A 7,517-nucleotide genomic window follows, 5' to 3' on the forward strand; every position below is an offset into this window, starting at 1 on the left:
ATAAAATATAACAGCAATGAGTTGAACATTATGCAGGTTCAGAATTATGTGAATTCATCTTTAAGACGGTTTTAGCTGATAAATCTTTATGGATTGTTATTAAGGTATGGAATTCTACCAATGTATTGCCCTAGTAATAGAGTGAGAGAGCTGTGCATGGCCTGCACATTCTGGTCAAAGGAAATATGATACTGCCTGGGAAAGTAGGGTGTTGTATGACATTAACTTCTCCAACATTAAATGGTTATCCTATGGAAAGATCCTCCTTCCAGCATATTTATACTGTGAAAATATTTCTGATGTCTACTAGCAGTAATGCAGAACTCCTAATCAATTTAGATAAAGAAGTGGGGTGAAGTAGGAAAATGCATAGAGTGTGGTAACCAGTGTTTGAAAATTATTTGGCTAGATCTGAAAACTAAGAATCAATAAATCTACAAATGTGTGTGAATAGTTGTTTTATAAAAATACTTCTAAGTTTAATCCATTTAAAACCTTTTCCTGGAAATTTTTCTAATTTAGCTTGATGAAAAGAATGACTGGTTTTTAAAGTGCAGTTGAACAGGAAAATAACACATAAATGCAAGCCTAGTTCAGGATTACAACTTTGAAATTGCTTGAAACCTTTTTTACCACTGAACACTGAAATTCGTAACTATTTATATCATTCTTTTTAAACAAGTGTTTTAACCTTAGTACTTTTATAGCCCCGTCCTTTACATCCTCTCCAGTAAAATCTCCATGGCAGACATATAATGAAAATATAATTCATGCTACCTATCTCATTCTACCTATCTAGTCTCTAAGTTTTAAAAGTCGGGTGGAAATAGTCCATAGCAAATTGTTCCTGCCTATAGTTTCCCGAATATTTCAGTGTTCAATTAACCATAGTTTAAATTAATCAGAACATCCAGGAAATGAACACTGGTGAGACTGAATAAGGCAGAAAATTTGATTGTGTTATACATGAAATTCAGCTATTCAGTGAAATTCTCCAATTGTGGTAATTCTACTGTCCTGATTACAATTATTTCATCTATGTGGTGCATATATATTTTAATCTTCTCCTGACACTGTCTGTTGTTAAAAATGAATTTGTCTTCCCAGCAATCCACAAATACATTTGCATTATTGAGGTCATGTCTGACTATAGGTCTTGGTTCTATGATTTAAACAATACTTAATCTTAGCACCTGGGATTATTTTTGCATTGAATGGTAATTGATTGGAAATCCACTGATAAATAATAAAGATACCATTCTCTGTTAATGAGTTTGACAAAGGAGGATACATATTTTTAAAAGAAACATTTCTTGACCTTGAATACATTATTAAAACTACCTTATATTATTAAACAATAACAATAGAATGTTAAGCTTTACAATTTTGATCAAAAGTCCTTCTACATACATGCGGAGTTCCTCTAAAATCAGGACCTAAACATTTTATCAGCCCATGGGGTTCTGACCTCTGGAAGTTAATCCCCTTCTATTATTATATTCTACATCCAGATTTTATTTGCCTTTTCCTCCTTTCTTTTCTTTTTATTTCTTCCTCCTTCCCTCTTTCTCTTTCTTATTTTCCAGGGGCACTTCACCACTGAGTCATATCCCCAGCACCCCGCCGCCTTTTTTTTTTTTTTTGAGACAGGATCTCACTAAGTTACTGAAGGGTCTCGCTAAATTGCTGAGGTTGGCTTTGAACTTGCAATCCTCCTGAAATCCTGGGATTACAGGCATGCACCACTGCACCTAGCAATTTCTCTCTCCATTCTTCCTTTTTTTCTCCACTGAGTGTCAAAATTGCCTTTTCTGCTTTTCATTGTTGAGGCTGGATTCCATGGAGGGAAAATGCAGAAAGGAAGTAAAAAAGAATGCTGTCTAAAGGATACAACAGGGAAGACTTGGGGCAAGTGATGTATTCTTTAGCATCTCTTTTTAATTTCACCCAATTTATGCTTATTTTAATTTTCTCTTTCACCCAACTAATACAAAAAAAAAAAACCTGAGATAAGCACTCTTGCTTTAGGTTTTAGACTTACTTCATTTTTTAATGTTTAAGCAGATATTTAAATGTAATTAAATTTTTCCTCAAAAAGAAAACCAGAACCCACCATTCCCACCTTATGGAAACTTGTGAAAGCTTTTTTTTAAAACTCTCTTTAAGGGATTTGACATCGTATACACATGTGATCTTGACTCAATACCTGGAGGTCTACAGTACCAGTCCAAACTCCATTACTGATTGATTCACTGCATGGTTTTGGAAATCAATTAATTGCTTTATTCATGTTTTCACCTAAAGCAAGAGCAATAAAGCTACCTTTCTGAAGAAGAAAAGTTTAATAAGGGAATCTGTCATAGACTTTCTAAAAATATAAAACCTTTTACCAATAATTAGGTTACACAATCCAGCTTAAAGACCAAACCCTAAAAGATACTACCATGACCTACGGCATGCAAAGTTGGTGTTATAAAACTGTGCAGGACACAGAAAAAGGAGGAAGAAATTCTCAATCCAGCGATCTAGCAAGAAGATTGTGCAGATCGGTTAAAATCTGGACTTCTCCCATCATTAATATATGTGTCTTCTAAGGATTGACAGTCTGTTTAGACTAAATTTTACACTGCAAATTATTGTAATTTAAGTATTAATTATATAGAATAAATAGTGTATGCATTAAGGAGCCACTTGTGAATTTCTGTGGAATTAGGGTATCTTAACCAACTACTTATATACCTAAAGTATGACCTCACCTAATTAGGTTTGCTTGATAAAGCAATTTTCACTGTGTAATCTCAAAATTATTATTAAGGTATCTTTCTTCTATCTCAACTTATTTTCCCTTTATTTACATAGAATGTATAGATATAGATGGGGAGGGGAAATATCTAAGTTGTCAAATTACCTTGGAGTTTCAATATAATTCTTCTGTTTTTGAACTCTAGAATCTTTAAAAATAACGCAATTATACATCTTATCCATTTAATCTTTATTTTCTGTAGTTCGGCCATTGTCTTGTAAGTTGTGTCTTTTTCTGAGGGGTAATTTGTGCTATGAAAATTCACCCTGAAGAGGAAAAAGTACCAGCAGAGAGCATAATACTCATCAAGGCACTTGTTTCTCATTTATATGATACCCAAAAAACCTAATTTGTGAATGCATGGGGCAAGGAAATGAAGATGTTACAGTCAAATTATTTCATTTGCTATCACACTTTATTCAGTTAGATGGGTAAACTATCAAATGATAACAATGAGAAATGTTGAAATTAGACATTTTACATAGCAATCTGACTGCTCACAAGACATATCTGCTTGGATACCTCTGAGGGATTCTAGTTCTAACCTGTTCACACCTGAATGCTCTTACACACACACACACACACATGCAGAGTCTCACAGACCAGCTGTTCCTCTTGATTTCAACTTAATGAACCTCCTTAGTCTTTGACCACAGTACTCATACTCAGGCCCCTGTTAATTCTCACATAGCTATAGCAATGCATCCTGAACCTCCAGTCCTACCTCTCCAATCCATCCTGCTTATAGTTCCTATAATAATTTTTACTTTGTAGGAATTTAATGATATTTTCTGATCACAAAAAATAATTCAGTTCATTGAAGTAAATTTGAAAATGCAACAACAAAACCTACAAAAATGAAACTCCCACAACTCCTGGAAACTTACTGTTAAAATTTTGTTGTGTATCTTTCCAGGGTGTCCATGTTGGTGTATGCATAATTCTAGAGAACATTTTGCATATTTTTATACAACCTGTTCTTTTAAGTAGATTTCTCATGTAAGTATAACATACATACAAGTCATAAGTGACTTGTTTATTAATTTTGCAAAGTAAACAAATCTGTGACTCCCACTTAGATTAAAAAAAAATAGATCATTCTCTCACCAGAAGTTCTCCTTTTGCCCCATTTGTTACCTCTCCCAAGGTAACCACTATTTGAATGTCATTATTTGTACATGTGTTTCAATATTAGAATCATACAGTAGTTTTCTTTAGTTTCTGTCTTCTTTCACTTAATAATGTAGTACAGTTAGTTCATTTTTTATGTAGTATTCTAAATATAAATATAACAAGATTTTAAAATCCATTCTATTTTCATTAGAATCTGAATGTTTTTATTCAGGAGCAGATTTTTCTGGGACACAGAATGCATGTAACCTCTAATAGAAACAAAGAATGTTCCAATAAACTCCTAGCATGTGTGAGTTTCCATTCTGAACATCAGTATCAACACCGTAGGTATTGGTTGTTTTTATTTCTAAATTTATCATCCTGATGGATATGTAGTTATCTTACTGTAGTTCTGTCATTCCCTGCAACTAATGCTGTTTTCACAGGCTCAAAGGTTAGATTGATGGCATTATGAAATTAAATATTTGTGTCCCTCCCAAGCCAATTCATATGTTGAAATCCCAAGCCCCACTGTGATACTATACCTGTGGGAGGTACTTAAGTCATTTCCATTCATTTTCATGAATGAAATTAATGTCTTTATAAAAAATATCTTTCTCTCTGTTCCCCCACCATATGAGGATACAAGGAGGTAACTATCTCTAACTCAGGAACAGGGACTTTACCGAGAACCCAATCATGTTAGTACCCTGACCTACCTTAGACTTCCAGACTCAGAACCTTATGTTGTTAAAACTACCTGTCTGTGGTTAGTACCCTGACCTCAGACTTCCAGACTCAGAACCTTATGTTCTTAAATCTACCCGTCTGTGATTTTCCATTGTAGCAGCTCCAAATGAGACAGATATCCTTTCTGGGAAGCACATGCTCAAAAACTTAGATCATTTTTAAAACTGTGTTGATCTTATTATTATTACTATGTAGGAGTTCTCACATTCTCAGTATGTCTTTTGATGTGGTAGTTCTTTATACATACTAGATAGTAATCCTGGTTTTACTTCAAATATTTTCTTTCTATTTTGTGACTGATGTTCTTTGATGAACAGAAACTTTAACTTATTTATTTTATATTTAAATTGAGTTAAATATATAAATTATAATTTATATATTTGTGGAATATAAAGTGAATATATGGATATAATGCAGAATGATTGAGTCAAGCTAATTAACATCCATTGCCTTAAATACTTATTATTTATTCCTCCTAACTGAAACATTGTGACTTTTGAATAACATATCTCTATTCCTCCCACTCCTCAGTCTCTGGTAATCACCATTCTACTCTCTACTTCTGTGTGGTCAACATTTTTACGTTAGGTATACAAGTAAGAACACGTGATATTTGTATTTCTGTACCTGGCTTATTTCACTTAGCACAATATCCTCCAAGTTCATCCCATTATCACAAAGGACATAATATTCTTTTTTTTTAAAGCTCAGTAGTATTCCACTGTGTACACATAACATAGTTTCATTTCCCATTCATACATTTGTAGATGTCTGGGCTGCTAATTCCATACTTCAGCTCTTGTGAATAGTGGTATGATAAACATGAGAGTGCAGATATCTCTTTGACATACTTATTTCCTTTCCTTCTGAGTTCTATTTTTTTCAGTTTCTTTGAGGAACTTCCATACTGTTTTCCGGAATGGCTATATTAATTTATATTCCCACCACATGTGCAAGGGTCCCCTTTTTTCCATATCCTTGCCAGCATTTTTAACCTTTGTGATATTTGTCATTTTTACTGGAAATAGGTGATAGCTCACTGAGGTTTTTATGTGCATTTCCCTTGATGATTAGTGATCCTAACTTTCTTCTACATATCTGTTGCCCATTTCTTTTTCTTCTTTTGAGAAATGTCTATTCAGGTTATTGCCACAATTTTTAAATCTGGTTATTTGTTTTCTTGCTATTGAGTTGTTCTCAGATTTCTTTTTTTAATTTTAAGGAAGTTCAATTTGTTTTTTCCTTTATAGTTTGTCCTTTTCTTAACCTGTTAGAAAATATGTGCTTATCTCAAGTCATGAAGACATACTTGTATGTGATTATTGTAGAAGTTCTATTATTTTACCTTTCATATTGAGGTCTAAAATTCACACGGAAGACTTACAGCTTCCACTCTGATGTACAATGAACATGGAAGCTATCACTTCTGTCTTTGCGACAAGAAGAAAGCTGAGCAAATTGAAAACCAACAATCTTTATTAGATTCACCAGAGAATTTCAATGACAAAGCAAACAATTGTCTCAAAAACTGGAGAGACAGGCAAATACAGAGAATCACTTCTTAAAAGGAACAGAAGTACTGCTGTCTGGTGGCAGTACTCATCAGACCACTTAAGCTGCAATTGATGAATTGCTGGAGTCTTCATGGGAACTAGCCTGAACCTTAAAAACTCCAGTGGTCCCAGGATTAGGAAGGTCCTACACTTTTGTAAGTTTTATCTTCAGGAAACCCACCAGGTTGTCACAGTCAGGATCTTGCTTCCAGTAAAAAGAAGGAAGAGGTAATAACTTTGAAATATCCATAAGAGAAAAATGCCCATTTGGAAATATTCTCAGAGCATTCTGTTCTTCTTTCTGTTTTCTATGACAAAGGCCAACCTCAAGGGAAACTTCTTTTCAAAGACTTATCTAACCTGGGGAAATACAAGTACCCAATTCCAGCCCCCTCTAGTTTTTCGGTCTCACATACAGGAGAGGAAATTTCTCACAGGATAACGTAACAGAATATCCAAGAACTGTGGTACTTTACATGAGAATATCAGAAAAATGAAAGAAAGGGGAAAATGAAATATGTGAAGTCCTAATAGCTCAGAATTTTTCACAACTGAGAGACACATCAAATTAAATTCTAGAAAACTCAAAGCATATTAAACTAGATAAATACCCGAAACTCCACACATAGGCATGTGATATCCCAACTGCCCAAAAGTAAAGACAAAGAAAAAATTTTGGTAAAAATACCCAGAGGGGGGGAAAAAATCACTTATATAAAAACAAAGATAAGGCCAGCGCCCGGGGACGGGCCTTCGAGCGCCAGCGACGCAAGATGGCAGCCACCACGGGCTTGGACAATTTATGAAAACCGAATATACAGCCTTAAAATAGAATGTGGACCTAAATACCCAGAAGCACCCCCCTTTGTAATATTTGTAACAAAAATTTATATGAATGGAGTTAATAGTTCTAATGGAGTGGTGGATCCACGGGCCATATCAGTGCTAGCAAAATGGCAGAGTTCGTACAGCATCAAGGTCGTTCTCTAAAGAAAACGTGAAACTCCCTCAGCCGCCGGAAGGACAGTGCTACAGCAATTAATCAGAAAGAAAACCACAGCCCCCATTCGATTTAAGCAGTCTTCATTTTCCACCGTAGTAAATTTTCTGGATACATCTTATAGACTCAGAGTACTGGAAAGGAAGCTTTCAAAGGCATTCAAAGGCAGTATATCTTAAGATACTGTAAATGATACTAATTTTTGTCCATTTGAAATATATAAGTTGTGCTATAACAAATCCTCCTGTCAAGTGTAACCACTGTCCATGTAGTTGAACTTCTGGGATCAAGAAAGTCT

At 34.5% G+C, this 7,517-nt stretch overlaps 1 pseudogene across 1 annotated transcript; it reads left to right on the top strand.

The window, feature by feature from the left end:
• The first annotated feature begins 2,444 nt into the window (after positions 1 to 2,444).
• LOC306655284 (ubiquitin-conjugating enzyme E2 variant 1-like) lies at positions 2,445 to 7,275 on the top strand (annotated as a pseudogene). Its single transcript has 2 exons — positions 2,445 to 2,549; positions 6,946 to 7,275. The product of its transcript is annotated as a ubiquitin-conjugating enzyme E2 variant 1-like (transcript).
• Positions 7,276 to 7,517: the final 242 nt, after the last annotated feature.

The sequence above is a fragment of the Sciurus vulgaris genome, assembly GCF_902686455.1.
Source record: "Sciurus vulgaris genome assembly, chromosome: 2".
Taxonomy (NCBI): Eukaryota; Metazoa; Chordata; class Mammalia; order Rodentia; family Sciuridae; genus Sciurus; species Sciurus vulgaris.